The sequence below is a fragment of the Peromyscus eremicus genome, chromosome 2 (genome assembly GCF_949786415.1).
Source record: "Peromyscus eremicus chromosome 2, PerEre_H2_v1, whole genome shotgun sequence".
NCBI classification, from domain to species: domain Eukaryota; kingdom Metazoa; phylum Chordata; class Mammalia; order Rodentia; family Cricetidae; genus Peromyscus; species Peromyscus eremicus.
This window is the reverse complement of record NC_081417.1, coordinates 71,895,959-71,905,244: the sequence shown is the minus strand read 5'-3', so window position 1 is coordinate 71,905,244 and position 9,286 is coordinate 71,895,959. Positions and strand designations below refer to the sequence as shown.

The following is a 9,286-nucleotide window of genomic DNA, read 5'->3' as shown; positions in this document are numbered from 1 at the left end:
ACGACAATGCTAGGGAAACAGTTATTTTCTTGTGTGGTTGGTCGTGTGGTTGTTTATTCATTTAGTTTATTGTTCTTAGGAAAGAGATTACCAGAGGAAGCACTGTTTAAGGGGAGGTGGAAACCAGGCTTTGTAGGGTCTTGTGGGGTGAATTACTATAGAAACACTAAGAAATAGGTAGCCAAACAGGGTTTTCTTGGGGGAATGGCTGGGCATTAAATAAGAAGGAGCCATGGAGACTTGCTTAGCTTTAGGAACACGAACTGAATTGAGTGGGTGCATGTCGAATGTTGTTCAGTTTGAGGGAGTTTTAATTAAGCTTTCAGATGGCACCAAAGTCCACGGGGATATGCGTGCTCCTCTCCCAGGAAGAGGTCTTTATTGCTACCGTGGAGAAGAATCCAAATGTGGTGTGGCCTGTGTATGGTCTTCCCTTATGTTGCTTGAGCCTTTCCAAAGACCTAAAGGCAACAGGACTAGATGATTGTGTACCAAAGCCTACAACTACAAGGACTGTGAATCTTACTTCTTTTACATTATTTACCTGAGGTACCTGTCACAGTGTCAGGAATCCTAACACAGTACAAAAGGCAAAAAGCAAAAATTCATTACCAGCAAGCCATATGTATCAGTTCAGGAAACTAAAATATTTTAAGATCAGAATGACATCTGCTTTGATCTTCTGTAGTTGCATACATAGTATAAAAAGTGGTTTTTTTCCCATGAGAAAAATACCCTGCTCTCTTTTGAATTCATGACCTCTTTATTCGTGAATTGTTGCTACATAAACACATGTTTATGTATAAACATATATATTCCTAAATACATAAATGAACCCTGCCCAGTGTGCACAGTGTTACTTGTATGCATGTTTTCAGGGCTGACCACTTAGTATTGGATAACCAATTGGTGTGCTCTTCCCTTTGAAAGACTATTTCTCCAGCTCTTAGCATTCCTTAATTGTTTATCGTACTTTGTGTAGAGTTGAGGCCTCATGGACTTTCCTCCATTCACTTTCTGTCTATTGTTGTCCTTGCTCATCTCATGTTTAGGAAGTCATAGTGCTGAGACTTTACAGGTGTAGCTTCTGACATTACTACAAGACACAGTCTGAAATATAGACTGTTTTATGGATTTGCAAGTCATCACTGCAAAGGGGCCATGCTAATCTTCTCTATATTGTTCCAATATTAATACACATACTGCTAAAGTAAGCAGAAAATATCTTTATGATAAAAACAATCTTTTCACTGGCAGGGTTTTTTACTAAAATAATATCCTACTCTTTTTTTCTGTAGTAGTTAGTAGTTGCTAGATTACTATCAATGTGTATATATGGTATAGATACTAGTTTTACAGTAAGTATCTTGTATTTAAAATGTTAGTAATGATGGAGCTGGAGAGATGGCAAAGCAGAAAAAGAGCACTGGCTGCTCTTCCAGAGGACCTGGCTTCAGTTCTCAGCCTTCACGTGGTGCCTTTCAAGTGTCCCTCACTCCAATTCCAAGGAATCTTTTGGCTCTGTGGGCACCAAGCATGCACACGTTACCCAGACATACATTTAGGTAAAATACTCACAGACATAATATAAAATAAATAAACCTAAAAGTGTTCATAGTGAGCTGGGGTGATGGTTCAATGGTTAAAGCCTACCCAAGTAAGCATGAGGATTGGAGATCAGATACCCAGGACCCACATGAATGCTGGCTATGTGTCTTTAATTCCAACATGCAGAAGGCAGGCACAGATGACCCCCATAACAAGCTGGCCAGAGAAACTAGCTGTGCAGGCAAACTTAATTTCAATTGAAAGACCTTGCCTCAGTGAATGGTTGTCAATCTCTGGCCTCTACGTGTGGACATGTATACACGAACCTTTGCACATGTATACACTCATGCAGCTGTGAACACAGATACACACAAGCCCATACCATACACATGTACACATGAGAGAAAGAAAATGTTAATGTTTTCTGACTCAACAATGCCACTACAATGCAAACTTCCAAAGTAATACTTAATTCTAAACAATGAAAAACCAACCCGTATTTGGACATTTATATGGCAAGATTACTTTCATAACATGACTTTACAAACAATAGCAGACTCAACTAAAGTGAGTTAGAATCTATTATAAATTTATTATTACCATTGTCATTATCATTGTTTTAGCTATTAATAATAGTGTGGAATGATAATTATTATCAAGTAATTTGTTGAAAATAGAGAATAATTGCAACAATATGTTTAATGGCTTAAAATGAAAGGGTCAATTATAGATGAGATGAAAATTACAGCAATGAGCTAAGATCACTCTGTGTCGATAAATCACTGAGAGCAATTCTTCCTTGCATGTATGAGTGGATTCAGGCATGGCACACTGCCAGAGAATAGAGCTGGTTTGAGAAGGATTTTCGGGACAACGGCTTAACCACAGAAGCAGTTGTTCCTATGCCAAAAATCATAATTATGTCAAGCTGCTGACTCGCTGCCAAAAGGTATACTTGTTAAGATGGATGGACTTTCCCTCATGACTTTGCCTACCAGTCATACCAAAATGGACAAAGGACACCATGAACCAGCAAAAAAGAAAATGAAGTCACTCCAAGGTGAAGGAATCATTTTCATGCCACAGTATTGTTATTGTGCATGAAATGTACAAGAGAAAGGGAATTATTTAAGATATCCCATCAAAGCTGGGACTAGAGTCTCTTATCTCTCATAAACCAAAATTAAGGCAATTAGTTACTTTCATATGTTCTCTGAACATTTATTTGCTAAACCCTTTATTAGGTGCTTCCCAAGTGTTGTATCATTTAAATCTCATAATAATTTTACTCATTTATTCAATGGGTAACCAAAAGAATTATCATTCTTACATTATAGACTTAAAATGATAGTAAGAAGTGCTGAATGACATTCTCAATTTTAAAAGTAACTGTATGCCAGATGTTTTTGGATTCAAATTTTCTGATGCCAGAGCTCTGTTAGTTCATGTTTTCTCTTTTTCTTTCTATTAATTTCAAGGACGTAGAGGACCCTCAGGTCTCTTCCAAGGAAGAGTTTGCTGTGACTATAGAATGCAGACCTCCTGGTGAAGCACCTACATAATATGCTGCAACTTTTGAGCCAAGGCCATTCTTTTAGGATGATCTTGGTTAATGGCTGAACAAAGATTAAATAAAATGGATCGGAAGTTCTTTCCTTTTTTTAAATCCTTTAAAGGGCGATGTCCACTTTGAGCTTTAGATGTAACCAACCGTCTTATTAAATAAGAAACACAGAACCAATGCAAAGAAGAAAGCCAAGAGGTCAGAGCTAAGAGCTAAAACCTTATCCTTCCTCCTGCGGTGGTCCTACCTCTCTGAAAGAGAGCTACTTCCTGTGTTAAAGTCTTTATATAGACTTTCTGTTCTGCCTTCTCATTGGTTGTAAACCCAACCACATGACCGCCTCATCACTGCCTGTCTGTATAGACCTCCAGGTCTTCTATGGTTGGTATTGAGATTAAAAGCATGTGTATCCAATGCTGGCTGTATCCCTGAACACACAGAGACTTACCTAGCTCTGCCTACCAAATGCTGGGATTACAAGCATACGCCACCACCGCCCGGGTTTCCTATGGCTTGCTAATAGCTCTGACCCCCCGGGCAACTTTATTTATTAACATACAAATAACATTTTAATACAAGTAAAATATCACCATATTGAGCCTCCATCAGCATTGAAGTGCCCATGGTGCACTTTCATACATACAGGCAAACACGCACTCACATAAAATAAAAAATACAAACCGAGTAAAAATAATAGCTGATTTGAAAAAGTAGAAGAAAAGTAGAAGGGGGATAAATAAGTTTAACTATTGATTAATAGAAATTATCCCATCAGGAACAAAGAGAGAAAATATTAAAGAAAGAAAACTTCCAGAAACACACACACACACACACACACACACACACACACACACACACACACAAAGTGATTCAGAAAATATGTAATAAGACAGAACAAAAAGTAGTCAAAGGAATAAGCACTAAACTACGTCAAGTTGATCCATGGCCTCAGGGCTGCATGCAGGGCTGCATGTGTTAGGAACACAGCCCAGCACTTTGGAGATGATGTCACATTATAATGTCAAAAAGTTGAGCAGCTCTTCTAATGAATTGAAGAAATAGTAACCCAAAGCTCCCTAAATATGGTTGAAAACAGTAGTTTGCAACCCTAAAGTTTATCCCAAATAAAAAAACACACAAAAAATGACACAGTGTTATAGTTTAACTGCTAGGTGAAGATTGGGTATCTTAGTGCCAAGTAAAAATGACCTTACATATGAGGAAACATTACTATGGTTAGTGACAGACTTCTTCTTCAGAAGTAATGGGAGCTGGTAGCCATTTCAATGGCATATTTTTCAATGGCATGTTTCAAACATTAAAAACAAAACAAAACAAAAAAGGTCAGCCATTAATCTGGTATCCAGAAAAGCTTTTAACAATAAGGCAAGATAAGACAGAATTCTTCAACTAAACACAAACACTTGCTAACACATACACACACACACACACACACACACACACACACACAGACAGACAGACAGACATATGTGTGAAGTCATTATAGTTAAGAGGTACACACTGTGACAAAGAGTAGGATTAATAGAATCAAAACCAGACAGTAACTTGGATCTGTAAGAAAAAATATGCAAAAATTTCTACCTCCAAACCCACAAAATTATTTTTTTTAAAAAAAAAGGAAAAGGGAGAAAGATAAAGGAAGGCAAAATTGTGACTAGATTCACAACCCAAAATAGCTCCATTGCAATAGCATAGTGATTCTTAGGAATAAAAGTGACAACACATATGCATGACATTGCATTAAAATGAAAAATTATTACCTAAAAGAAGTCATGAAGACAATTGAATAGAGCAATAGAAACATATCATGATAATGGATTTAAAAACTCCTCATTGTTAGGATTGCTATTTTTCATTTAATTGCACAACAGACTTAATGAAATTCCATCTGAAATACCATGATACCAAAAGACTATCCTAGAAATTTAAACCAGTCTTATAAATTTTATTTGAAAATACAAATAGTGTAAAGTAGCCACAGCAGGTTTAAAGGGAGAAGGAAAGTTGTTAGAGCGAAACAAACTACCTCATATCGGGTTTTATTGTGACAAATGCCATTAAGACAGTATTCTGTGGGAATGAGAACAGACGTGTGGGGGTGGGGAGGGAACGTTAGCAAAGTGTTGCTATAAAACCATGACTTAGATTCCCAGGCCCCACATAGAAGTTGGGAATGGCTGTGCACTTCTGTAATCATGGCACTGAGGAGAAGGAGGATCCTTAGGACTTGCTGACCCCTCATCTAGCCATGTCAGGCAGAGAGAGAGAGAGAGAGAGAGAGAGAGAGAGAGAGAGAGAGAGAGAGAGAGAGAGAGGTTGTCTCGAAAAATAAGATGAAGTACAATTGAGGGAGAAACTCAATGTCAACCTCAGTCCTCCAAACACCTGTACATACATACATGCACACACATGTACATACTCATATGAGCATGACAATACATGGACATGCAAATACATATGCATACACACAGAAGACTAGACATGTAAGAATTGGTTCCAAATTTTTAATTATTTTTTATCATTTTTAATTATATGTTTGTGGGTTATGTTCATGAGTGCAGGTGCCCATAAGGGCCAGATTCGTTGGATCCCGCTGGAGACAGTGTTACAGGAAGTTTTGAGTCTCCTAATGCAGGTGCTGGGAATCAAACTCTGTAATAAGTCTTTCTTTGCACCAACCGCCAGCTCCCAAATAACAACACAAAGACTTGTTATTAATTATGAAACCTCTGCCTTAGTTTAGACTTCTTTCCAATTAGCTCTTATAACTTAAATTAACCCATATTTTTAATCTGCATTCTGCCATGTGGCTTGTTACCTCTCTCTGTACTGCACATCCAGCTTCCCCTGAGTCTCACTGGTGAAACCCCTTTCTTCTTCCCAGAATACTCTCTCAGCCCAGAAGGCCTGTCTATTCTCTCCTGCCTAGCTAGCTATTGGCTATCCAGCTCTTTATTACACCAATGACGGCAACATATCTTCACACAGTGTACAAACATCTTTCAACAAAACTCTGGTCCTCTGCAAAAGCCGTATAAGCTCTTAACCACTAACTTGGCTCTCTAGCTACACTCAAAAACATAGGACAGAAATATGTTTACTATATATGAAGTGTAAATTGTTGAGAATTCAAACATTTATATTCGAGAATTGAAAGTTCAGAAGTTTGTATGTGAGTTTCTCACATCATTGTTAATATTAACACTAATTACATTGCAGATATAAACATAAATATAAAATTACAATGTGTTGAGTAGAAAAATAGTCTTTATCACTTTGAATTAGGGAAATATTTCTTAAGAGAAAAAACAAAAATGACATTATCAACATGAGAAATCTGTAAGTATCCAAAGGGCAATGTGAGAATGAAAATTTAAGTTTTAAATTTACATTTGAGAGAAAATTAACAAATTATTTAGAAAGACACTGTAAGGAAGAAGATGTGAGGATGGATAACACATATATGAAAAGATGATTGACCTCACTGGGAATCAAACACAAATGAGATGACATTATAAACTATGATTAAAAATTAAAAAGTAGTCATATTTACTTTAAGAGGTAAAGCCACTATGGTAAGAAGTTTGATAATTTTTTTCCTGTGAAATTAGACAAATTCATATAAGACTAAGAATTTCTCTTCATGTATTTCTATACAAAAGAGATGAAAGCATATTTCACACAAAGACTGAAAGTTCATGGCAGCAGTATTCAAATAGGCTCACAATGAACCACTTAAATGTCCATGAACAACTCAGAGGACTAACCAATTATGGTAAATCTAACATGGAAAAAAATTAGGTGGTATGTTGGTACATGCAACATCTAGGGGGAATCTTGAATACATCACTTTAGGTTGAAAAATCCAATGCCAACTCTATGCCTGAAGAATCCTAAAAAAGGTGAAAGCGTTGTTTACAAAAATCTTCTTGGTGTGTGGGGCCAGTGACAGATGCTACGAGCTGCCAAAAGGCATAAGAAAACTTGGTGCAAGGGTTTATACTTCTATTGTGATGGTGGGAAAGAACATAAGTGTGGATATTTGCCTAAGATAAGATCTGAGTAAGTCAAACAAGTGAATTTTATTTTAGTATATTTTGTATGTCAGTGACACTGTTAAAACAAGCGTTGTCTTTTATTGTTTTGCTAATGTATGAAGTTTTGTTTCATTTTTTCGTATAAAATAAATTCTAAGGTACATGTTATGAGAAATGTAGAGTTAATGAAATTTGAGAAACTTCTTTGAATCATGTCATTAGCCATGGATGAAGCCCTGTTTGAAAGCCTTGAATACAAAAAAGTAATATCAGAGTTTAAGAAGTATAGCACGAATTGTTAGAGGGTCTTATTAATAAAAATAAACCTGGAGCCAGGTATTGAGGTGAACATTGGAAGATCAGAGAAGCAGAACAAGTCACAACCACCTCACCTTGCCAATTCCTCAGCTGATCCTGTTTCCTCAAACTGGAAGCCTCTGAATTCTCATCTGAATGGGTCTCAGCTGAACTGCTGCTCAAAAGCCTAAAAGCTTAACCAGGCTCTAATTTCTCATCCTCACACCTTAAATACCTTTCTGCCCCCTGTCATTACTTCTGGGATTAACGGCGTGAGTCCCCATGCTTGACTGTTTCCAGTGTGGCCTTGAACTCATAGAGATCCAGGCAGATCTCTGCCTCTGGAATACTAGGATTAAAGGCGTATGCTACCACTGCCTAACCTCTATGTTTAATATTGTGGCTGTTCTGTTCTCTGACCCCAGATAAGTTTATTAGAGTGCACAATATTTTGGGGAACACAATACCACCACAAAGAAACAAATAGAACTCCACACAAGGATTAGTTCCTGGGTTGCATTTTTCTTTTTTTTTTTTTTGCATTTATATTTGCTTGCTTTGTTTTATTATTTTGTGAAAATAGGGGTCAACTCAGGGCCTCACAAATTTTAGGTAAGTCCTGTACCACTCAGCTATACACACACCAAGGTTTGTTTATTATGCTTCTCCAGTGAATATATTTTGTTCTAGACTAAGGAAATAACCTTATGTAGGTGGCATTGGTCCATTTCCTAATAAATTCTGTGAGTAGAGAGGTCATGCTATAAGTAACATAACTTGATATTATATACATAAGTGTAAAGAATTATAAGACCAGATGTATATTTTAATTTTTACTTTCTATTACATCTAATGATCCTTTGTTCATTTCTGCCAGATGAACTTACACACTGTCATAGTGCACATTTTCATTCACTTCTGAAGTATCAAAATCTTTCCTTCCAGCCTGCGGATTTATTTTAAAATTGAAAATAAATAATGTAAATGATGACCATGAAAAGTATTAATCAGTGCAAAATAAAATAGTATTATGAACACTGAGGGGTAGGGGGATGGCAGGGTTCTTGAGTTCTTACTGACATGTTCACATGTATTCTGTGCCCTTTTTTACTGAATTTTCTGATATCTGTTCTTTAAAGCTCTTGTTTCCCATGACTGCTGTATGGCTGGCTGCTTATTGTACTCTTGGGTTAGTTTCATTCATTCTTGAATTCCATGTCATGTTTTTGTTTTATGAACACCTTGTTCATTCTGCCGCAGTATCCCAAATGCATTTAGGGGCAGAGAAGGTAAATTTAGAGGCTTTTATATTTGTGTAATGTTATCTCTAACTTACCTTCATATTTATTTACCAATTTTTTCTGAGTAGATAATTAAGGATCAAGTCCATTCAATTTCCACATTTTGAAGACATTACACCAAAGGTGTAACACGAATTGCTAAAATGGTCTTTCAATAAAAACCTGAGAGCCTGATATTGGGGTAAATGCTGAAAGATCAGAGAGACAAAGGAACAAGCTACTGCTTTCAAGGACTAGAAATTTGCATCACATTGTTAAATGAGTTATATAGGTACAATACCTTGAACAAGGTTAGAAATGTATGCACAGTATGTTCTAACAAAAATACTCTCAAATTGTATCAATATACAAAATTTGTATACAATATACAAAAATCCAATCCAATGTAAAATATTTAAAACTAGTAGCTGTTTTTTAAAAGTAGATTCAATAATGTACCTTTTTATCTTATCATATCCATATCCTTCCCTTTTTCTTTTCAGAGTAGAACCAATAATCTACCCTTTTATCCTATCATT

General features: G+C 36.4%; 1 non-coding gene across 1 annotated transcript; it reads right to left on the bottom strand.

Annotated features, from left to right (window-relative positions):
• Window positions 1–1,111: 1,111 nt before the first annotated feature.
• LOC131905363 (U6 spliceosomal RNA) lies at window positions 1,112–1,214 on the bottom strand. The gene has a single exon (XR_009377894.1). It is a non-coding gene; the product is annotated as a U6 spliceosomal RNA (small nuclear RNA).
• Window positions 1,215–9,286: the final 8,072 nt, after the last annotated feature.